At 41.6% G+C, this 25,581-nt stretch overlaps 1 long non-coding RNA gene across 1 annotated transcript in view; it reads right to left on the bottom strand.

The window, feature by feature from the left end:
* Window positions 1–20,890: 20,890 nt before the first annotated feature.
* LOC134296348 (uncharacterized) overlaps window positions 20,891–25,581 on the bottom strand; it is a 30,431-nt gene continuing 25,740 nt past the window's right edge. The window contains exon 2 of the long non-coding RNA XR_010003061.1: window positions 20,891–21,335. This is a non-coding gene — a long non-coding RNA (uncharacterized LOC134296348). The remainder of the gene's footprint in view (window positions 21,336–25,581) is intronic.

The raw sequence follows: 25,581 nt of genomic DNA, 5'->3' as shown, positions 1-25,581 counted from the left end.
CTTCTTTTTTTCTTTTTCTTTTGTATTTCTTTTCCTTCAGGTCAGGATTTTTCAGGTCAGGATTTGTCCGCTCTTCATTTCTTTCATTATTCTGCAATGAGGGTTGGATGAAACTTCATGGCCTCCAAAAGTAATCTCCAAAACCCATTCTTCTGTTTGTACAGGCCTCTATTGACCCCTCTGTCAATTTATATTCGTGATAAATACTTTTGCTGTCTTCTTCTCATGTTCTCTGGCTCTTTTTGAGTACAGCTCATCCTGACCAAGGACAGATTAATCCAACAATTGTCATGAAATGCCATAGCTTATCTTCTGCAGCTTCCAGATTCAGAGATCCAATAATGAAGATTGATCAAGCGGAGATAAAAATGTGTGCTTTGACTTTCAGGTAAAGGATGCGGGGGAAGGAAAGGGATAAAAATTGAAAAGAAGATGGAGTTGAATTTGATATGTTGATTAAATATGTAGGTTTCTGTGATCTGTTTGACTGAGCAGGCAAGAAGCCTAGAAGGAGGCAATTACTAAGAGGACAAAGAGGACAGCAAAAAGAAAGGAGCACCCAATCTGCCAAGACTAGATTCACAAAGGAACACCAATTTCCTCTTTTCTCCATCCAGCTTCAAAATAGGTTTGTGGGGAAGGATTAATGGACCTCCAAATGTTCTGGGACCACCTCCCATCACTCGCAGACAATATGACCTTTGATCAGTGATGATAGGTTTTGTAATTGAAATTCATCTCACTAACCACCATTCTTGCATCTTAGATATAAAGGAACACTGACTGGTACAAGCTGGTTTCAACTATCCCTTAATCCTCAATTCCAGGGAGTATCTGGACTATCTTGCATGCAACTGTAGAAAGAATACACTTTGAAACCACTTTTGCTGCCATGGCTCAATACTGTGGGATCCTGGGAATTGCAGTTTGGTGAGGCACTAGCACTATTTGGGAGAGAAGGTAAAGGCCTTGTAAGGGCCCTTCCAGAGAGACACAAAATGTGGGACCTGTCTCACTTTTACCTGAGGTGTCCAAATGACATCTCAGGTAAAAGTGAATTAGCACAGCGAAAACTGGGTTTTCCCAGTTTACTCTGCATTAAGTAAACACAAGGAAACATCCAGCCCTTAAGCTAAGGTCCTGCTCTTTCCAGGTGTGGGCCCTGTGGGGATTTCTTCCACAGTTCCAGTTGCAGTCACCACAGTCATAACAGTTCTTTGGGCTCCTGGAGCCCGAAAGAGTGGAGGGCACCCACCCCTTCCCTCTGACCCCCATTCCCCCCCAAAAAAATTTTTTCCAGAGGGGCCTGCCTCCTCTGCCTATCCCCACCTCCTGGCGTCATTTTCTCACATTAGGAGTACTGTTCAGAGGAGCCTGCACTGCTGGAAAGCCCCTCTGGTAAGGTTTTTTATGAGGAAATGATTGACCTAGGATATCATCTAGCCATAGCCACCCCTCAAGGGAAAGCTCAGGATTTGGGTTGCGGGTGGGGACTGAAACCCGGGAGGAAGCAGATTATTTTAATCTGCTTCCTCCTGGGTTTCTGTCCTGTGTAGAAGGGCCCTAAAACTACAAATGTATGATTCCATAGCACTGAACCATGGCAGTTTACGTGGTGTCAAACTGGATTCATTCTACAGCGTGGATGCAGCTTAGGCCCTTCCTCGGCAGATTTCACTTTTGTTTATCTTGTATTTTCAGTGCACGGAGAGGTATAAAGGATGTGTGAAGGAACAGATGAAATTATACCTGAAACATCTCTTAGCAAATATTGTACAGAATTCTACAAAGCTGTTCTTCCTTGAGTCTGCCACTGCAAATTCTTGCACCTTTTTTAAATGTGAAAAATGGTTGGCTTCTCTGGCAGGTGGCAGAATTGTTACAGAAAGTATTGGCTCACCCATATCTTACTGAGACATGTGTTACCTAGCACTGACAAGCAACCACTGACGAATGGAGTAAAATGTTCTTTTGAAGAAGAAAGTCTTACATTCAACCAATTGAATATCTAGCTCAAAGGATCAGATACCAGGGGGCTTTTCTGTGTCTGAGCCCTGTAAAGACCAACTGCCAATCAGATTAGACAATACTGGGCTGGATCGAACATTGACTGTTATAAAACAGCCTTCTATTGCTTTTTTCCTGTTTTTCACCCTGGTATCAAATTCACAGGTGTTCTCTAGACTGTAGCTTTAGTTCAATAATTCTATAAATTGAATGTGCGTGGAGATTAAGGTCCTCATCATAAAGGCCAGATGAAGCATCCTGCTTTGCCTGGCATCCGGGAGAAAATAGAGGGTCTGTGAAGTGAATCTGTCTCTCAGAAAGAGCTCCCTCTTGGTGATACTTTCCTCATCACATGGGGAAAGCATCACCCTCCCGACGAAGAACCACGCTGGCTCCATTGGAGCCAGCACAATATAGGAAGCCTCCTGTGTTGGCGGAAAAGTGTCCAGCAACACTTTCACCCTGGTTGTGGGTGGGGCCTCTGCTAGATCTCACACAACATTGTGTGATGCCCAGTATGGGGCTCCATCCATTAGATGGGGTGAAAGCGTCCTCAGACACTAAATTCACCTCATCTGATGAGGTCATATTACAATCACTTGACATGTGAACAACCCAAGGAAGAATTTCATAATGCAAAAAGTGATTCATATGCTTTTAAGAGCCAACCTGGTGCAATAATAATATCATAAGACTTTATTTCTATCCCGTCCTAAAGGGGACTCCCAAAAGGGACTCAGGATGGTTTACAACAAAAATTGCCCAACATTCAATGCCTAGAAAAACATAACAAAACACATCAAATCATGGACAGCCAAATAAACAACATCAATGATTTAAGAGTTGTTTAAATCTTTACTTAGAAATGAAACCTGTTCGGTGAACTTGGGAAAGTCGCATTCTCTCAGTGTCAGGGAAAGGCAATTGTGACCAAAATATGCATATATGATATGTGGTATGAATGGAAGAATGAGTGAGTTAGAAAATTTGAAGACACCAGTCTGTAGACTAAGGCCCGCAAACCATTAACTACCTGCTCAGGAATTGTAATTAAAACCTGCTAATGAGACCTGAAATAGTTGACCTGCCCGGCAAACTGTGATAAGAACTGTGACTGATAAGAGAAATGTTTACATCTGTTAACATCTGTCAACATTTGCTGACTTGATGAACTTTTGGGGCAGAGCTGCTTGTGTTTGCTAACACCAATCAAGAGGAATCAACATCTGGTCCAGGAAACTGAGGATATTCCAGGATGGAAGACGTCTATCATTCATTCACAACTTTGGGACAACATCATCAGCAAAATATTGCTATATAAGTGACCTTATGACAGTCCAGAAGGTGTGACAGACAGCAACGCTGTTCACCCGCCATGCTCAGTGGAGATGGTGTACTTGGGAGTGGCTGATCTGCTCTGGGAAAGCAGGATTCTGTTCACTTTTTGGGGCCTCTTTTTCTCATGGGAAGATAAAAGAGTGCATTTTTGGAGATGTTCTTTTTGAAGTTTTGGCATTTTGGCATTTTGGAACTATGTCTTGGCAGGCAGCAGGGGAAACTGGGTCTGGTTTAAGCAAGTGCTTCTCCAAGGAGGGAGAAAGGATATGGTCATATTTGTGTGCATGAAGACGGATGCATGTTGTGTGTGAATGCTGAATGAAAATGTAAAATAAACCCTTTGTTTGTTTCTTAGCCAATGTAACTGTAGGTTGTTTGTGAATCTAATGTAGTTGCATAGAATCTGTATGTCTGTATGTCTAAATGTTGTTCTTTGTTGTTCTGTAAAAGTTCTACTATACCTCTCAGACTAAAACTGCAATAAAAAGAACCTATGCTTTAAAGTTATTGAAAAGTTATTCATAACGTTTTTGGTGTCAGAAGTGGGATATTCTGTTCAGTCTGAGCAGGATATTTTAACTTTTGTTGTAAAAGTCTTCATGACACAATGGCAAAGCAATTATGAAAAAATGTGCCCAGAAACCCCTATGATGTGTTTACCTTAAGGTTGACTGAAGGCACATAACAACATTTGGGAAGTTGTCTTGTTGTTTAAGTGTCTTTATAGCCTTTCTTCCATAGAACTCAATGTGACATATATGGGGATTTTGGGGCATGAGGGGTTGAGATGTCTCCATATCAGTGCTGAATGATCCCAACTTAGCTTCAGCAAGATTGTTGCAGCAGGTGCTCACACATTTTCCCTGGGCAGACAGTTTTCCAAGGTTTCTGTTTGCCTGTGATGTGGGCGTAGTTTCAGCAGGCAGCTAAAGGAACATGCTGCTAGCATATTTTGGGTGTTGATTGAATCTCTATTCTATTAGCATACTCCCCCTCTTCTCTTTCTCTCTGCCTCTCATTAGCTCTTGTCTCTCAACTGCTATAAATAGCTTTTAATTGCTGGCTTTGGTGCCCTCTTATTCCCCATCTCTCATTCCCCATGCCTTTTCTGCATCTCAGGGACTCAGTCAGCAGGAAGAGAAAGGAATTGCTCAAGGACTCAAGAGTCTGGCATGGAGCATGTTTTGGAGGAGGCGAGGGCATCGGGTGGGTTTCAATTGCCCTGAGTCCTTGGCCTTCAAGACTGAAATTTTCCAACAAGAAAAACACTAGAAATCAACAAATTCCTTATTACAGTGCTTGAATAAAGGTTACTTTTTTGACCGCTACTCAGAATTCTGGAAGTTGTAGTCCCAAAAGGCAATGTTTTCCAAATTCTGGCAGTGATATCATGTGATAGCATTAGCTGCCATACTTACCATATTCAATTCAGCCTATGGTTGTGCACATTTGTTGTAAAATGGGGCCAATGGCTATTTTGATTGCAAAGTTCAGAGATATATGCAAAAGGGAGCATTTGAGGCTCTATCTAGGGGTGTGGATAGTACCATTATCATATTTAGTCACTAGATGACACTGCCTTTACCCATGCAATCTTACTGTTTATATCTTGTTTAACAGAGATGAAGATTCCTTAAACTTTCTGTGATGTCTGTAGGCTGGATAGCCCAAGGCCAAGAGCTCCATGCAGTATTTTGCCAACCCTCTCAAGAGATACTCCAGCTGCAGCTCACACCACTAGCAGCACATTATGAGCATAGCTTCCACTTTCCGGCTCTTTGTAATTGTTGATGTCAGTGGCAGAATGCCTTTGTGTCATTTCCAACTTATAGAAACCTATGGTGAAACTGGGTTTTCTTGGCAAGGTTTGTCCACAAGCAGTTAACCATTGCCTTCATCTGAGGCTGAGAGTGTTTAACTTTCCTGAGACAACTCTGTGGTTTTTCATGGCTGAGCAGGGATTCAGTTCCTAATCTCCCAGTGTTCTGGTCCATTTCTCAAACCACGACATCTCACTGGCTTTCTTAGTGCATATACATTAACCCCCAAGCATGTCCCAAAGAATGGCCAGAGAAAGCAGTATATGGATCAGGAGAACTATTATTATCTAAAGAAAGAATGGGAAATGTGTGATCTTTCCAGTGTTCTTGGATTGCATCAATTTTAAACATCCAGTATTATTGGGTTGCATCTTCTTTAAGAACCATACACAAAGGTGAAGGATGCTGCGGGCAACAGTCTGGCAATCTGGAGAACCACACATTTGCCCTCCCTGTTTTTTATCCCGATCTGGAATGCAATTTCATGCCTACCTGCGAGACGTGCTATGTTTGACTTGATGTGACTGACTGACACTTTTTAAAGAGAACAGAATTCTATTTATAGGAAGGAGCAATCTGGAAAAGTCAGGTGTTTTGAATGAATATGTCTTTGTCTTCCTCTCTAAATCAGGGGTTCCCAAACTAAGGCCTGTGGGCCAGATGCAGCCCTCTAGGGTGATTTACCCAGCCTCCACCCTGAACTTTAGACTTAACATTTCCCTAAGTCTGAAAAGACTTGAAGGCACACACCAGCAACAATCCTAATTAACTTAATCATCTCATCAACCAAAAGGAGGGCAAAAAGTTTATGTTGGTCAAAATTGTGGCGCAGACGGGAGAGCAATGAATCACTGACCAGGAGGTCCTAAGTTCGAGGCCCGCTCGGAGCTATGTTTGTTGTTTGTCTTTGTCCTATGTTAAAAGGGCATTGAATGTTTGCCTGATGTGTGTAATGTGATCCGCCCTGAGTCCCCTTCAGGGTGAGAAGGGCGGAATATAAATGCTGTAAATAAATGCTGCTGTAAATAAATACTTTCATGAGGTTTTTTTTTTTTTTTGCACTAGATATAAGGTATGTATTGGGGCTCCTGGTGGTGGCGCAGTGTGTTAAAGAGCTGAGCTGCTGAACTTGCAGACCGAAAGGTCCCAGGTTCAAATCCCGGGAGTGAAATGAGCGCCCGCTGTTAGCTCCAGCTCCTGCCAACCTAGCAGTTCGAAAACATGCAAATGTGAGTAGATAAATAGGTACCGCTCCGGCAGGAAGGTAACGGCGCTCCATGCAGTCATGCCGGCCACATGACCTTGGAGGTGTCTACGGACAATGCTGGCTCTTCGGCTTAGGAATGGAGATGAACACCAACCCCCAGAGTCGGTCACGACTGGATTTAATGTCAGGGGAAAACCTTTACCTATAAGGTATGTATAGCATACATAGGAATTTGTACATGTTTTTAAAAAACGATAGTCCATCCATGAACCAGCTTTCTGTTTAAAAGCTTTGAGGACCTCAGCTCTAAATAATCTCTCTTTCCTCATACAGTATCTATTCTGGTGGCGAAGTGCGTTAAAGCACTGAGCTGGAGACCGAAAGGTCCCAGGTTCAAACCCCAGGAGCAGCGGGAGCGGCCGCTGTTAGCTCCAGCTCCTGCCAACCTAGCAGTTTGAAAACATGCCAATGTGAGTAGATCACATTCTCTGGCGGGAAGGTAATGGCGCTCCATGCCATCATGCCGGCCGCATGACCTTGGAGGTGTCTACGGACAACGTCGGCTCTTTGGCTGAGAAATGGAGATGAGCACCAACCCCCAGAGTCAGACATGATTGGACTTAACATCAGGGGAAACCTTACCATTGCAAAACAATATATGCAGTTTTTGGCTGGTAACATTTGAAAGAATCTCAGGACATCCCTTTAACAGAAGTTATATTGGTTGCCAATAGACTTTTGATCTGAATTTAAAGTAGTAGTGATGATATTCACTTGAAACCTCATTACTTGAAAGAGCATTTCTTTATATATGCCTGTCCAAGCACCAAAACCTAATAGGCCATTCTCTGTGTCCCATCAGTCATGATGTGGTAGGATTTGGAGATGACCTAAACCAGGTGTCTTAGAATCATGGAATTATAGAATAATTGAGTGGGAAGAGACCACATAGGCCATCCAGTCCAAGCCCCTGCCATGCTCGAAAAGCATAATCAAGGCACCCCCAAAAGATGGTTATCCAGCGTCTGTTTAAAAACCTCCAAAGGGGGAGGTGGGACTGGGGAAATAATACTTCTATTTGGATTGTTGAATTCCAAAGTTTGTATGTTCCTTTTTTTCATATATCACAATAAAAAATTATATACAGTAGAGTCTCACTTATCCACCATTCGCTTATCCAACGTTCTGGATTATCCAACACATTTTTGTAGTCAATGTTTTAATATATCGTGGTATTTTGGTGCTAAATTCATAAATGCAGTAATTACTACATAGCATTACTGCATATTGAACTACTTTTTCTGTCAAATTTGTTGTATAACATGATGTTTTGGTGCTTAACTTGTAAAATCATAACCTATTTTGATGTTTAATAGGCTTTTCCTTAATCTCTCCTTATTACCCAACATACTCACTTATCCAACGTTCTGCCAGCCCGTTTATGTTGGATAAGTGAGACTCTACTGTATATAACAAAGAAGGAGCTTTCATCACACTCAAGGAGTTCCACTTCTGAACAGCTCTTATGGTCAGGAAGTTCTTTCTAATGTTCTGCTGGAATCTCCTTTCCTGTAATTTGAACCCATTGCTCCAAGTCCTAGGACCTCTAAACACAGGCTGAAATTTAGCAACAGCAATGAGTTTTTTGCACATCCACCATGGAGCCCACCGGCTCCCACCACATGTAGTAAAAGTACTTCCAGTAAAAGTTCTTCTCCTTTTGTGCCGCAGCCCCGTGTCTGGAGGTGAGAGGGCATCTACCAGCCCCTGCACTTCCCCATGGCCTCAGCCCATCTCATTGCACAGGGGTGCTGTGTGTATGTGGTGAGGGGGCTCTCTCTCATCAGGGGAGAGGGGCTGCTGTCCAGGGAGGGCTCCAGGGCCAGCCATCCACACAATGGGACACAAGAGCTGTGTGCGGCAGGAGGCAAGGCAGCTAGCTTCCCATAGTGAGGCACCTCCCTGGCTCGCCTTCCTTCCCTCTGTCACGCCAGCCAACTTCGGAATGAGTAGCACAAATGTGGCAGAGAGAGGGAGGAACCTCTTCACATGGGCTGAAATCCAGCGTGTGTGAAGAGGTCCTTGGAAAGCCAGGGAGGAAAAGCAGCCTAGAGGAAAGAAGGGAGAGTGAAGGGAGAAAGAGCCAGGTCTCCCATTTAAAGCCTGAACCCAGGCTTTTCCCCGTGTGATGAGAAGCTGGGACAGCATGGGGAACAGGTCCCCACACCCCCTGGGTGGGCACCGATAACATCACCACAATCCCAGGCAATACTCAGCAATTCCAGAAGCATGTGTGAAGAGGTCCCTAGTCTCCAGGGCAGTCCAGGTTCCTCTTCCTTGTGATAGCTTTTCAAATATTTAAACATGGCTATCATGTCTCCTCTCAACCTTCTCTTCTGAAGGCTAAACATACCCAGCTCTTTAAGATGCTCCTTATAGGGCATGATCTCCAGACCTTTGATAGTTTTAGTTGCCCTCCTCTGTACGTGTTCCAGCTTGTAAATCTCTCTTAAATTATGGTGCCCAGGACTGGACACAGCATTCTAGGTGAGTCTGACCAAAGCAGAATAAAGGGACACTATGATTTCCCTCGATCTATACTCCTTTTGATGCAAACCAAAATCCCAATGGGTTTTTTTAGCTGCTGCATCACACTGTTGGCTCATGTTCATCTTGTTGTCCATGAGCCAACAATGTGATACAGCGGCTTCTTAATTAAGATATATATGTTCTGGAACTTCTAAAACCTGAGCAAACAAGAAACCAGCTTGGATTTTTCTGAGGTTCTAAGAGTGTGTGTAATGTGTACCAGTAAGGAAGTATTATTTTTCAAACTTTAGTACAAAAGGCAGATATAGAGCACTATAAAAATCCTTTTTATTTCTTATAACTGAGTATAACATCTTTCCTTGATGTTTTAATAAATCTTATACCGCTAAATGGAACCTGTGTTGACTCTGGATTTGAACTATTCTCACCTATTCCTGGCATCTGAAATTGCTCTGGTTTTTAAAAATCCTGAATTAAAGTGCTATTTTTACAAGAAAACCTCTGGAGAGTAAACATAAGGCAGACCACAATAGCTTGGCTGTCCGGCAAGTGACAAGTTCTCTAAAAGGTTGTTCTAACTCAGATTTTATTCCTTGTCTATAAAAACCTTATTAAATGTATGGAGTCACCATAAGTCAACAGGCAACTTGAAGGCGCGCACACATACACACTCGCCACATACACATCCATTTCTATTTTCAGGAGTACCAACCCTCTCAAAAACATGCACCTATGCTATCAAGGTTAGTCCCCAAACCCCACATCATTTGGTTTTCTCATCTGCTGACATTTAGGGTTTCTTCATAAAGATGTACCAGCTAATTAAGGAACACATACTGCATAAACTTTGATGCATTTTTGTGTTTGTTTTGAGGGCAGTGATTTCTTGATGTGGGCAGGACACAGTGGTCTGGATCCAATGGTAATTGTATCTGTTCAATTATTTTAAAATGTTTGTTTATGCTTCATTTTATAAGTTGATTTTATAGGTGTAGTGTTATATGTATGGTTGATTTGTATTATTTTAAATTATTATTTTAATTATTATTTTAAAATGTTTATTTATGCTTCATTGTATAAGTTGATTTTATAGGTGTAGTGTTATATGTATGGTTGATTTGTATTGTTTTTAAAATGTTGTGAGCCACTTTGGGTCTTGTTTAGGGAGAAAAGCAAGATACAAATAAAATATTATTATTAATAATATTACAATGCTTAGTGTCTCAGCTAAAATAACCACATTGAATCAATGACATTTACTCAAGTCAGAGGGGACTGAAGCATGGCCAGGGGGTTAGATAGTGCCACCAAACAGCTTCTTAGAGGCATTTTCACTACATTTTGATCCCTGAGGACATTTTTCAGCCCAGGAGAGGCTTTTTTAAGAAACAGAAAGTAACCCTGGAGGATAGAAAAAGGGGGTGCATATTTCCGTGGTCTCCTAGGCACTTAGGTGGCCCTTTATCCCCTAACAGTTGTCCTTTCCAGATCTAGGTGTTGACTCACCAATCAACAATGGGTTCAGCAGATCTAATGTAATTGGTACTTATCAATAGTATTCAACCAATGATTTATGAGCAGTAGGTCCATAATAAACACGCTAGCCTTTAAGATTCCATAAAGCTGTGGCTACAGAGACACAGCAGTTTCCTTGGATGCTATCCTGTACAGGCACCTCTAAGCTTCCTCTTCCACTCATAGCCTGCTGCATACTTGCACACATACATATAAAGAAGAAAGACAGAGAAGGGGAGATATGAAATGGCATGTGTCTAGTCCCATTACTCACTTCCCCTTGTTTCACTTCAAGTTTACAGTAGTGACAGCACCTCATTCACATTCCATCTGGTCCTTCCATTAGGCAAAGTGAACCAACTGCCAACTTGACGTTTGCCTCAGGCAGCAAAATGTTTTTGGCTGGACATGCATCTGAGTTTTTCTTTTGTCCTAAAATCTCTAAAAGTTGTTAACTTACAAACACATATGCTCAGATAGATGGAATTTATCTAAGGAAGTCTGCTCACAAACCAACTTGTTACCAGCATAAAGGACACAGGTCAACGTTGGGTGACAAGACAAAATTGAGGAGAAAATCATCCTTTGGTTGGTGGGATTGTCCCTAAATCATTAAGAGGACAGGTCCCATGCTGAAAGATTTTGCATCATTCCTTGTGTCACAACCACAGCTGTCCCTGCTGCTAATTGCTTGCTTTTGCAGTGAACTGATTTGCCCTCTTTGTCTGCCTTAGGCAGATACTTCAAAGTCTTATCAAGGTCTAGAAGGTAAAGTGGAAACGTACTATTCTACTAATCAAAGCTTCTCCATCCCAGACATACATAATTTTGTCTTTCCCGTTTTTACTGGTCATGTAAAAAGCTACTGCAATATTTTCCTGTCTGCAGATCACATCAGGAGGCAAGGTTACCCTAGAATGAAATATGCAAATCTAAACCAGATTGTTTTCTCCCACACAGCACAAGATATGTATTATGGGATATGTATGCTGATGTGGACAACTGAAAGGATTGGGAGGTTGATTAGTTGCAATAATCGTCTTCAATAAGTCCATCACAAGGACTTGAGGAACACTTCACTTCAACCTAAATTAGGAATTAGCAGAGAAGAATCCTACAGAGATGGAAGGAACAATATAATTTCGCCCTTTAAATTAGGATCACTTTTAATGCCTTGGTACATGTCTGTAAAGTCCTTTCTGTCATTAGTAGTAATACAGAAGGGGACAAACTGGAAAGTAGCTGGCTGAAGGACAGCCACTGAAGGACAGCCACCAGCGAGCTTTGTTTTGTGTAAAGGGAAACATATTTTATGAAGTGGGATTGGTCTGAGTTGTATCCAGATGGAATTGGAAATTTCTTCTGTCTGTTCTGTCCTTGTTGAGGCGAGACAATAACATTCTTGTCAAGTTTCCATCCTAGTATATCTTTTTTTAAAAATCCTGCTTTTTGATGGCTCTGCAATGACAGAGAATAAGGTCTCATCCAGCAAAGTGCTGTGGTAGAATCTCATCTGATCCTGACACTATAGGGAAATTCACATCAAATGCAAGATGATAGTAAAAAGAATCATTCATACCAGGGAAGATCACTTTGGATAGAACTACATCCATAAAGGTCAAAGTGGTGGGAGGGCAGAGTGACATGAGATAATGGCCTGACTCCTATTAGCAGTCCCAATTAGAGATGAGTCAATAGAATTTGCATGAATGTTGATCTACCATTTAGCAATATTTTAATAGTTCTGTGCTAATTGGTTTTACCTAGAATCTAGGGCAATGTTTAGACAGAGAGAACTTTAGCATTTAGTTTTTATTGTTGTGTGCCTTCAAGACATTTCCAACTTTGGGTGACCTTAAGTGAACCTATCAATGGGTTTTACTGACAACATTTGTTCACAGGGGGAGTTGCCTTTTTTTTTTCTTCCTCTGAGACTGAGAAATTCCAATTTATCCAAGATCAGGCAGTGGATTTCCATGGACAAGTAGAGATTCGCATTCTCATCTTAACAATTACAGGACTTTATCACACCAGCTTTTTTATCATAACAATTATCTTGCTGAAGAAAACAGGATATATTGGCAATATACCAGTTTAAAAACAACCACTATCACACTTGGCTACAATCATACTAGTGTGTTCCCATCCTTTGCATTTCCTCCCCTGGTCCGTTCTTTTCCTATCTTGCCTCTTATCTCTTCACCCCACTCCTGTTTCCATAGGTTTTGCAAAACAGGTTTTTCCAACACCTAAAACATCCAGAGAAGAAGACTTCACCATACCCTCAAGCAGTGTATTCCACTGCTCAACGGCTCATACCATCCTTCTAAGAACATTTGCCTTTCCCTTATAGCCAGCAGATTGGCAGTCCCAAGTGGCTGTATCAAGCTGCCTGCTTTTTAAAACCTTCCTCTGTCTTCCCAGGGGAATCTGATCAATTGAGCAAGAAAGGATCAAGTGTGAACCATACTGCTAAAGGTCTGACTCAAGAGACTGTGCCCAAGGAAATGCTTTATGCAGGAGGCAGTCTGGAAACACATGTACAAAGGAAGTGTGTGTATTGCTGAACATTGCTTGCAAGAGCCATCAGGCAGTGCCGCTGTTCCCAGGGGGAATAAGCGGACATCATGAGATGCCTGACATCTCCATTTCACCCGAGGGTGCAGTCTGGAAATTTAATGATCAGCCAGGAAACCTTCGTGCCTGCTGCATGGCACAAAAACACTCCTACCAGCCCTAGCTACAGCAACTGATTCTCTGAGATTTGATTCATGCTAATAATTTTAAAATATTTAGATAGTAATCTTTTTGGGGGAAAAAGCAGAATCAGGACTGCATCCCCAATCCCACATTCCAACTCTTGTATTGATAATAACATTCAGCATCTGGATAGCTCCTTTACCATAGAACAGCTGTGGTAGAATTGCCATGAAAACCAAAGAGCTGCCATTATTGCTCTAATCCAGTCATTCTCAACCTGGGGTCCCCAGATGTTTTTGGCCTTCAACTCTCAGAAATCCTAACAGCTGGATAAACTGGCTGTAATTTCTGGGAGTTGTAGGCCAAAACACCTGGGGATCTACAGGTCGGGAACCACTGCTTTAATCAGTCCATAACCTTGGGTCTCTAATTTCTGATCTTGTATCTGGATTGTACCTCCTCAGAGAGAAAGCATGGACCCTAGTTGTCCCTATATTGTTCTAGTTATTGATCTTGTCACTGTTATTGCATCTCTTCAAAATGTTTCCAACCTACAGCAAAGGTAAGGCAAATCTATCACAGAGCTTTCCCTTACCTTCTTCTGAAGTTGAGGAAGTGCAATTTGACTAAATTACCCAGTGGATTTTATGGTTAAGTAGTGATTCAGATTCTGGCCCACAGAGTTGTAACCTAACACTCAAACCACTGCATCATGCCGACTCCTTTCCATATCTAGTAATACATTTTTTTCCTCCAGAGTCTCTAGACATGACTATACCCATAGTTTTTCCAGTCATGCAATGAAACTCATCTTTTGTCATGTCACTCTGCAATTTCAAAATGCACAGTTCAAATACCTTAGCCATAACAATAGGCTAAAGATTTGCCACTTTTCAATTTAGTGGATTTATGGACGCTTCTGCCATGAGCATGACGAAATGAATAGGGCATCAAATGAAACATATGGCTAACACAATAAAATGTCTAATCACCTTATTTCATATATTCAATATGAACATAGGACAACTTGCAAATGCCCAATTATCTTTATACATTGTATTTCTATATCCACCTTTCCAATTAGGCTGCAGTTCTATGCAGCGTAGAACTTGGAGCAAAACCTGATGTCTTCAATGACATTTAAATCTCAATAAATTATAGATGGGAATCTAATAAGACTTGTTTTTAACAGTTTTAGCTTTTTATTGTTTTATCTTGGTGATCTGTTTTATATGCTTCCCTATTTAAAACATTTCATTACTTTTGACTGGAATTGCTTTAAATTGCTTATCTTGTTTTAAGCATGTGCTGTCCTGTGATCTCATGATAGAAGGTAGAATATAAATCGAGAGAGAGAGAGAAAGAGAGAGATAAGAAGAAGAACACTGATTAGGGCTGTTCAGGAAAGATCGGGAAAACAAGAAGGGTTTTAGCAGTGGCAGCATCTCAGTTCTTGTTGCTGCGTGCTTTCTAATCATTTCCAGCTCAGAGTGACCTTATCACAGGAATTTCCTGGGCTGAGAATATGTGACTTGCTCAGATTCACTCAGTGGGCTTTCGTGGTTGAAATCTTTGTCACTAGAGTTATAGTCCAACACTGAGTGGTATTTGTGATCAATTTGCCTCTGGGAGTGGGGGGTAGGATGCAACATTTTAACATATAATTGTAACCTAATTTTAGATTTATATAATATTAAATGTGTAATTTGTGCTTATTTGAGTTCTGGTTTCAGATAATTTGATATTTTTTTCCTGTTGCTGAAATCTTTAATGGGGAACAGCAAGGTATTAGCAAGCAAATAAAACAGGTGCATCAGTGGTAGTCCTCTCTGGAGACACTAAGATGTTGAAGGAAGATTTCTTAGCCATTCTTCCAGGGCCCTATGCCCTACAAGTGAGTCCCAGACATAGAAGATTTAGTGTACCTCAACCATAAGAGGCAAAAGCAGTGAGCACACTACTTCTATATCAAGATTTATTGTTTCTGCTCTCTTTGTTATATTAAATGTTAATGAAGTTGTGATGTCTGGATAGAAAAATTTGAGGACTATTGCTTCAATAATTCCCCAGTCAACAGATTCAATAGCCACAATGATTGAAGAATTCCAGGATATTTCCCTCCTCTGAGACTGAGGACATTATCACATTAGATAAGTTCCCCATCCTATGACAATTCCTCAATACAGCCAGCACAAAGCACACTAGAACTCATCCCATGATGTACATCAACTTCTGGCAGGGCTCCATGCCGGCTGTATCGAGGAAGCATAGTAGGAGAATTCAGTTAGAGAATCATAGGAACAATGCAGGACAACGGCAGAAAGCCATTTTCCGGCATGTGATAGGCAAGCGGGTGGTGCGGGTGATGTGAGGCGCTGGGTGACAGATTCACTCTGTCACCCCACAATTTGCCCCACCACCCTATGGATTCCCCCCCTGCCCTATGGATCCCCGCCGCCGCCGTTGTCCCCCACAACATAGAATCAGAGAATCCTAGAGTTGGAACAGACCTCATGAGCCATCCAGTCCAACCCCTTGCCAAGAAGCAGGAAAATCGCATTCAAAGCACCCCCAACAGATGGACATTCAGTCTCTGCTTAACAGCCTCCAAAGAAGGAGCCTCCACCACACTCCAGGGCAGAGAGTTCCACTGCTGAACAGCTCTCACAGGAAGTTCTTCCTAATGTTCAGGTGGAATCTCCTTTCTTGTAGTTTGAAGCCATTGCTCCGCATCCTAGTCTCCAGGGCAGCAGAAAACAAACTTGCTCCCTTCTACCTATGACTTCCCCTCACATATTTATACATGACTATCATATCTCTTCTCAGCCTTCTTTGATGCAGGCTAAACATGCCCAGTTCTTTACGCCACTCCTCATAGGGCTTGTTCTCTAGACTCTTGATTATTTTAGTCACCCTCCTCTGGCATCTCCTTTCAATACAGTGCCCAAAATTGGACACAGTATTCCAGGTGTGGTCTGACCAAGGCAGAATAGAGGGGTGACTTCCCTGGGTCTAGACATTATACTCCTATTTATGCAGGCCAAAATCCTATTGGCTTTTTTAGCTGCCACATCACATGGTTGGCTCAATGTTTAACTTGTTGTCCACGAGGACTCTAAAATGTTTTTCACACATATTGCTGTCGAGCTAGGCGTCCCCCATTCTGTTTCTTTGCATTTCATTTTTTTCTGCCTAAGTGGAGTATATGGCATTTGTCCCTGTTGAACTTCATTTTATTAGTTTCGGCTCATCTCTCTAATCTGTTAAGATCCTTTTGAATTCTGCTCCTGTCTTCTGGAGTATTAGCTATTTCTCCCAATTTTGTGTTGTCTGCAAACTTGATGATCATGTTTTCAGATATCTCGATATAATAAGGTCCTTTGTGTGATGCTCCCAGAGCACTATCAAATCACTGTTCCATACCAAAATAGAGTTTTCCTGGCAAAATTGAGTTTGTCTCTGAGGCTGAGACAGTGTGCGATTTGCTGAAGATCACCTACTTGATTTTCATGGCTGAGCAGGAATTTGAACCTTAAAAAATAGTCTATTTTAGTAGATTATAATTCTCACTTTGGGTAGGTCACTCTCTCTCAGCCTCAGAGGAAGTCAAAAGCAAATTCTCTCTGAACAAATCCTGCCAAGAAACCCCCACAATAGTTTCACTTTTGGTTTTCATATAAGTCAGGAATGACTTGAAAACACAGTAGCAGTAGCAGCAACAAAAAACATCAACACACTATCTTCTCCTTTTTAAAACAATTTAAACTGAGATGCCACCCAGATGTCTTTTCTCTCTTTTCTTTTTCCTTTTCTTTCTCAAATCAATTTCATACTGCTCGTAAACTCAACTCAGCATTCAATATTAAAACCACACAGCCATAAAACCAACAATAAAAACCATGTAATCTTCTGAAATCAGAAAACTAGAAAGGACCGGATAAAAATCCATCCGTTTTACCTTAGGTAACCTCTTGTACCATCCTGAAAAGGTGAACGTCACACAGTTCTAAATAGTGAAAAGGAAATGCCAGAGCTGTAGCCACTTGCAGGAATCTGTTAAGGTTTTGGGATGCTGTCTAATAGGGCCATATCTTGTCTTGGTTGTACATCCCCCAGCCTTAGCAAGAAATGACTCTTAAGAGTGGCTGCCATGCCTGCGAACTCTAGAGCAGAAATAAGGATTGTCTCTCAAACTAAATGGGAAGCACAGCTCAAAGCTGTATTCCCAGTTTACGCCCTTTTCTAAATCAATTGATCCAGATTGAAAGTTCATATGAAGGCACCTGCCAGAAGAAAAAAGGAGAGAAAACAAACACAGCTTCTGGATTTATAAGGTGCCCTGTTGGTTCATATCAAAGACCAAAGTCCTCTATCTGTTCCTTTGTTCTGTCCATCCAACTAGCTTTGAAATAGGCAAGTATATGTTCACATATTTCACTTTTCTGGACTGGATTGAAATATCAGCCCTATTGTATCCTTCCAGGTGGGACAAAAGCTAGTGTGAGCCCTGAAACTGAGCAGAAAGGCAAAGACACAGCAAACAATAATTTTGGCCAAAGGTTAGATCAAGACCCAGCACTGCTTTCAATCCAACCTCTTGCCATGGTAGCGGCATGAGCCAGTTTAACCCAGGTCACCCACGGAGCCCACTGGCTCCCATCAAACGATGCCAACAGGGCTCCGTGGATGAAGTAGGGTGGAGCCAGCTGATGCCACCTCCACAGCAACACAGGTTTCCTGTGTTACTGTTAGAATCACGCTTTCCCCTCCCACATGGGATGTCGAACATCTGCAGTAGGGCAATGCAGGGTGTGGGGTGCAGGTTCCTCACTCTCCCTGACAACACGAGATGATGCGGGACAACTCTGGCAGCCTTGTGACAAGGTCATTAGACACTGTACTAGCCAAGATAGGTAATGTTTCTTCCATGCATCAGTATTTTTTAGAATTTTAGAGTTAGGCAAAACAAAGAGTGCATGGGCAGTATCTAATGCATATGCTGTAATCCTTACCAGAGGTCTATGTGACCAGCACAGAATGTTTTAGGACTTCTTGTTAATGAGGGTGTTTCTTAGGTTCTAGCATTATATGCAACCAATTTCTAGTTGTTGGCCTTGAACACACAGTATTACAAGTACAGTATTTCTAGTACAGCACAAATAGTAGTGTTCAGAAGACAGTAGAGGCTATGAGTCTGCTATTATCAAAATGGAGTTGATCATTCCCACTAGAACAGATCAGCTGAATCTGCAATTCTTATTTTTTTATTTTATGTCAATAATAATAATAATATCTTCCTCTTCTTCATTTTGCATTTTCAACACTTTGAAACATTTCATAGAAAGTATTTTGGAGATTCTGCGCTAAATCCAATCCCTGATGCTCAGCACTGCCTGCTAACCAGCTTCTGTCTCCTAACCTGATCCCCTAACAGCCCATCTAAAGAGCCAGCAACCAAATTGGGTGAATGATGTCCATTCAGCTTATGACTGGGGTGCAGAAAATGACCTTTCTACCCTCCCAAGATTGCACCAAAGACGTGTAAACATGGTCTTGTTTCTGATTGTCACTCAATAACATTTTTTACTTAATATCTGAAAGCATCAAGACATCCTTTCCGTTGAGGAAAAGAACTCATGGACATTCTCCCATGATTCCATTACATTGAGCCATGGTGGTCATACTACATTGATTCTAGAGCAGTGGTTCTCAAATTGGGGTCCCCAGATGTTTTGGGCCTTCAACTTCCAGAAATTCCAACAGCTGGTAAACTGGCTGGGATTTCTGGGTGTTGTAGGCCAAAAACATCTGGGGACCCCAAGTTAAGAACCTCTGTTCTATAGGTACCATGTGCCTATACTATGTAAGACTCATAGGAATTACACTTCAGTAGCATCTGGGAAGATCTAACATTGGAGGGGTGCAAGACATACCAAGTAAGCAGAGCTGGTCCAACAATGAGGCAAATTAAGCGGTCACTTCGGGTGCAAAACATACGGAGGCGCAGTCGAGACAGCTTTTTCTGTCGATTTGTTGTAAAACATGATGCTTTGGTGCTTAATTTGTAAAATCTTAATGTAATTTGATATTTAATAAGCTTTTCCTTAATCCCTCCTTATTATCCAACATTTTTGCTTATCCAACGCTTTTATTTTTCAGTGATTGGTTTGGGGGGGGGGGGTGCCAAAATTCTGTTCACCTACACTTGAAAAATACCTAGGGCCGGCTCTGCAAGTAAGATATTTTTTTACACCAAGTACTGCTCAAATCAGTGTAGGTCTACTCTAGAGTAAACCCAAGTGTAACAGCTTTCCAGGCTGCAAAGCATGGTTTAGTCTCAAATAACAGTTTCTGGGCATGCAGTCCAGAGCACAGTCTCATGTAAACATTCCCTTGGCTTCAATTGGCTTTTTCACTTTCCTCTCTGATGATTACCAACAAACATAATGAAGCCTATAGGCTAACACAGCCCCCGCACTCACCCCCAGATGTAGAGCTTCTCCCTCCCAGATATAGTTTGCTTCATATGGGGATGGTCTGAAACAAATTGTCATCTCTGTGTTTAAAATGAAAGAAGACAGAGGAGATTCTGACAGATACAACTGTATTTTGGCAGTCCTTCCAGCACTGCCGTCTGCTCCCTGGCTTCATGCCTGGTGAATCATAATTCTGTTCATATCACCTTATGAGCCACAGTAAATTACCCAAATGCATCAATGGTCATCATCAACTCTGCAGTGGCTCTGCTGAAGAATGAAAGGCAGAATGCCAGCTCCAAAAGGAAAATGGCTTCAGTATTTGGAAAAGGGGATAAGAACAGAGAGAAGGGGGGGGGGCGTAAAAAAAGATGATGGATTTGTAAAGCTTCAGAAGAAATGACATTACTTTCCAAACATCATTTTTCAAGATGTGAAATATCTACATTTTCATATCTCAAAAGACATAAATTAAAGGTAAGGAGGAGGGCTTGCTAGCTGTGTGTGCATGAATTTCATGCTTCAGTTTGATATCAGCAATGTCTTTCCCTTTTTCTTCGACATGGGTTCAATTCAATTTTAAGTGAGCTATAGATCAACACCAACAATATTTCCTTCTGTGATCTCTTAGGTTTAGACCCCTTCCAAAAAGGCTATTCTGCCAACATCTGAAGTACGTTTGACAGGAACTTAAACAATGGATCTTCTCAGTGGTTGCCCTCAGGCTTTGCAACTTCCAATCAGTGAAAGGTCCAGTGAATCCTTTCTCTAAAGGCGTTTCATCAGAAGATGATGATAATGACAATTCAGAAAGGTTCTTGGCTATTAAACTGACCCGCAGCTATAATAGGTATGGTTTTAATCATTTACTAGATTGATTTCATTGATGGACAATCTACCTGAGTTGGATGACATGAAAGGGATAATTAATTTAGCTCCTAGAGGGCCCTTTCACATTACAAAATCATGATTCCACCAAAAACTGAAATGTCTGCATCCTCTGCAGTCTTGGGATTTGTAATGTGTTAGCTCACTAGAAATCAAGATGACTAAACAAAAAAAATCTTATTTTGGACCTATCATGAGACAGTGTATCTTACTCCAAAATATGATAATGCTCAGTAAAAGTAGAAGGCAATAGGGAAAGGGAAAGACCATGCTACAGCTGAATGAACTCAAGCAAGGAAGCCACAGATCTGAATTTGCAAGACCTCAAAAGAGCAGTTGATGTCCTGTCAGACAAAATTAACTTCAAAGAAGTAATGACAACAAGAAACTGAGGTTTAAAAAAAGTTAATGTAAGCTAAAGGGAAACTGACAAATCTGCAGTTCTAAATCCTCCCCAATTAATTGAGTAAAATGTTGTTTGAACATCCAGATCTGTTTCCAAAGGTCCTCTTCTTCACAGTACAATGATAAGTTGATCCCTGTGTTTTCACATCAATGAAGGCACACTAGGCTTCTTTTGGACTGGCACAAGTGACAAAGGACCTTATTGGACAGGCAGTGGGAACTCAGAGGACATTTGGGGAAATTCTGGGGCAGTGGAAGGAATAATCAAGCTCTGTTCCATCCCATCGGGGTCTGTGGTCTTTCTTTCCATGTAGTTTCCACATCTGTCCATGCTTCCTCTTTGGCTCCTCTTGCCTTCTTCAATGAAGAGTCGGCTGTATACCCAACTCCTCTGGGCTCCACCTGCAACACTGCCACCATGGACCTCCACTGGAAGTATAAAATGAAATGAAACTTTATTTATAGCCCACCCTATCTCCCTGAAGGGACTCAGGGCGGCTTACAACAAAATAGCAGACATTCAATGCTGATAGTAATTCATAAACAAATTATAAACAAACTCAGTAAAATTATAAACACAACTAAAATGAACAAGACATAACACATTCCACATAGTTACAAATACAAATATATTAAATCCTCTGTAAGCAGCCCTCCATCATGTGATGGGCTCCGTGGGACTCTGTTCCAGCAGTGGGGAGAAGCAGGAAGAAGACATTCTTCTCACTGCATCTGATGAGGTCCACAGAGGCCTCTGCGCATTGCTCCCTTGGCAGACATCCCCATCTCTTGGCAGGGCCTCCTTATCATTCTGTGCATTTGGCCAATGCTTCAATCAAAAGCAGGTGGAAGAGATGAAAGACTTAGGCCCAAATCCAGTTATTAGTTCCAGCTAGAGTAGATCCAATTTTCAATGGGAACTCAATAATACAATAATTATATAAGTAGCTGATTCAGTGGGTCTATTCTAGTTACAGGCTAAAACTGAATTTTGGACAGAGGCACAGATTTAGAACAGGAAGCCCTGTTATTTGGTCAAGAAATTCATGGTCTCGCCTGTCCTTTCTCATTCTTTATTATGTTCTATGAACACCACACATGTATATATTATCTATCTATTACATATCTATCAAACCAGCCATCCTATATATCCAGATTTGTATGTCTATACATGGACCGCATGAAGATCAAGCTAGTCCATACTCCAGGAAATAAAGCCCAACTGCTCACTGGAGGGAAGGATATTAGAGGCAAAGATGAAGTACTTTGACCACATAATGAGAAGACAGGAAAGCTTTGATAAGATAATTATTCTGGGGGAAATGGAAGGAAAAAGAAGAGGGGCCGACTAAGGGCAAGACTGGTGGATGGTGACTGGTTTGACCTTGAAGGAGCTGGGGGTGGCCACGGCTGACAGGGAGCTCTGGCGTGGGCTGGTCAAGGAGGTCATGAAGAGTCGGAAGTGAATGAACAAGAAACAATAACATGTCTATACTATAAACAGCTATTTGATAACCTCATCTTTTTTTTTCCAAAAGATGGGCGCCATGATGGTTAACCATAAAATGAATAAAATAAACAGGCATTTAAAACCATAAAAGACTTTAAATAACTTTAAAACTATTAAAACTACAGGCAGGCCTCCACATTTACTGGGCCTCAGTGTCACACAATCTCAATGAAAGTGGAAAATTGAATTTAAAAACCTCTAGATCCTCCAACATAACTCTATGGTCAATTTCTGAAAGAAGTCAACCATGAAGCCACAGTGAGATTCTTAGAGAAAACATTTTAATCAAATCTGAGTATAATCAAAAGTTGAACCAGCTAATGTAGAAGGCTGACTATAGTTATTTAAAGCAAACAGGCAGTGTTGCCAAAATGTTGCCCAACCCTGCTGTTGGAAGCCCATTCCCTGCCATCTTGCTATCCTCCCATATTTGTGTGTGGGTGTGTGTATCTCTTCCAATATTTTATTCCATGTTTTGATGGATAGGGTAAAATAAAAGACATCTTTCATGTGTAGCAAATATAGACACAGCTTTTGACAGATTCAGCATGAACAATCGGAGCTGGCAAACTCCTGCATGTTGCTAATGTATACAGAATGCAGCATCACCCAATGAGGCACAAATAATATTCTATCCCTCTGACCATATTGGGAAAGCTGTCATATTCTACATCAGGCAGAACTCTGTTTTTGCAATGATTGATGCCATTGCTTAGCCTCTGAGCTCCACTGGAAGGATTTTGCCCTTTGACACCCCAATTTTCATATTTCTCCTGACCCCCCCCCCCCTTTATTTAGCCTCTCATGTAACCTCCTTTCTCTCCCACTCATCCCCCCTTCTCATTCTGGGCCACTGAGCAAATTGCCAATTCTCCTCCCGTTATCTTGAATGCTTCACATGCATTCTAATGAGCCAGAAACAAGCCCTGTTATGCTAAGCAAGCCGTCCTAAGGAGCAGGTGAGGGACGGCTCGGCAAGTGTCATATGGCTTTACTTTTTACATATGTACAGTTGCTTGGCTACCTTGTTCCCTTTTGTCTGCAAAAATTAATCTAATCAATATTAGGGGAGGGAGGGAGGAAATAACAAGCTTGAGACCAACCAAACCCCAAATCTGTGGGAACAGATACTGCACTACGCCACTTGTAGCCATTCCCATCTTTGTCATGGCTGCAGAAACCCTCTTTTGTTTATGGTCACTTAACAGGACAGGTCCAAGGTAATTCAAACAGGATGTGGGTTTTAGTTTTTCAGTCATGACACATTTCTTTGTGTCACTTTTGGGACTGCATGCACTTTCAGAGAGGAGCATGGTGCTACCAACGTGCCTAGAAAGGCCCTCCTCTCAATGTTGTTGCATAGTCTGCTAGATGAAGATGTTGGCTCAATGGCCTTTTATGGCTTGTAGTCCCCGGTGGCACAGTGGGTTAAACCCTTGTGCCAGCAGGACTGATGACTTGAAGGTTGGGTTGCTGACCTAAAGGTTGCCGGTTCGAATCCAACCCGGGGAGAGCGAGGATGAGCTCCCTCTATCAGCTCCAGCTCCATGAGGGAACATGAGAGAAGCTTCCCACAAGGATGGTAAAAACATCAAAACATCTGGGCATCCCCTGGGCAACATCCTGGCAGATGACCAATTCTCTCAAACCAGAAGCGAATTGCTATTTCTCAAGTCGCTCCTGACACACACACAAAAAAGCTACTAGCTACCATATAGGTTACTGACTTGAATTATCTTTCAATTTTCCTCTTTCTTACATTATCCAGGAGGATTCAAAAACCAACCTTCACGCTATGATAGCAAAGCACATCTCCTGCTGTCTTCATACTGCCATTTCAAAAGTAATCCCAGTTCAACTCCCTGAACATAGGAATTAAGTGGCATCACGGTTAGAAACAGAACAGTCCAGTCACAAAGCAAAATAAAAGGTAGGATTTCTTAGCATGTATAGATACAGTTTCTGTGATGATGTGGACCATAGCAGAGCCATAGCAAAAAAGCAAAATCATAGCAATATGGATGGTGCACATTGTTTGAAGCCTCATGGGAGCACAAAGGTGAGGAGAAATTGCTCTCAAATGGAAACATGGAAAGTAGAGAACGTTGACTTGTTCTTTCTAGCTTAGCTAGTAGGCTTGAGCGATCCATGAAAAAATTGATTCTAAACTCGTTTCAAAAGTAGGGGGCGCCAGCGTTTCGTTTCTGATGTCATTTCCGAATTTTGCCCCCCAAAAAATTCAAAATTAACGAAAATTCGTTATTTTCTAAATTAATTCGTTAATGGCGGACGCGCATGCGCAGTGGCCAAAAAAAAAAAGCACGAGGGGAGATTTTACAGGACTCTCCCGCCCTCATTTTTTGAGTGATCTTCTTCAAACTTGGTACAGTGGTAGAACACATTTAACACTGATAGCTCACCAAAATTTGGAACGTTTTCCTTATCCTCTGATTTTTGGCGAATTTTCATAGCTTTTATAATAAACCATTTTTTAATAATTGCAGAAATCTGTTCCTGGTTTGAAAGTCTTATTTCCTGTTAAATTGGGTTGTCTTTACTGTGAAAGTCATTGTTCTACTTCAGAAACTTTGTTTTTGTGGCTGAAACTTTGTTAAATTGGTGTGTGTGTGATATATACTGTGTATATGTATATATATATATATATATATATATATATATATATATATATATAGTCCCTGCATATGTGTGTGTGTGTGTGTGTGTATAGGTAAAGGTATCCCTTGACGTTAAGTTCAGTCATGTCTGACTCTGGGGGTTGGTGCTCATCTCCATTTCTAAGCCCAAGAGCCAGTGTTGTCCATAGACACCTCCAAGGTCATGTGGCCGGCATGACTACATGGAGTGCCATTACCTTCCCGCCAGAGCGGTACCTATTGATCTACTCACATTGGCATGTTTTCAAGCTGCTAGGTTGGCAGAAGCTGGAGCTAACAGCGGGCACTCACTCTGCTCCCGGGATTTGAACCTGGGACCTTTCGGTCTGCAAGTTCAGCAGCTCAGTGCTTTAACACACTTCGCCATCAGGGCTCATGTATATATAATATACATACACATACACACAATGTGGAGAATATGTGGAAAGGTAGATAGATAAGTTGGGAGCCACAGCGAAGGCACCTTCCTGGGAGCAAGGTCTAATAATAA

The sequence above is a fragment of the Anolis carolinensis genome, chromosome 2 (assembly GCF_035594765.1).
Source record: "Anolis carolinensis isolate JA03-04 chromosome 2, rAnoCar3.1.pri, whole genome shotgun sequence".
Lineage (NCBI taxonomy): Eukaryota > Metazoa > Chordata > Lepidosauria > Squamata > Dactyloidae > Anolis > Anolis carolinensis.
Note: the sequence above shows the minus strand (reverse complement) of the source record. Positions and strands in the feature narration are given on the sequence as shown.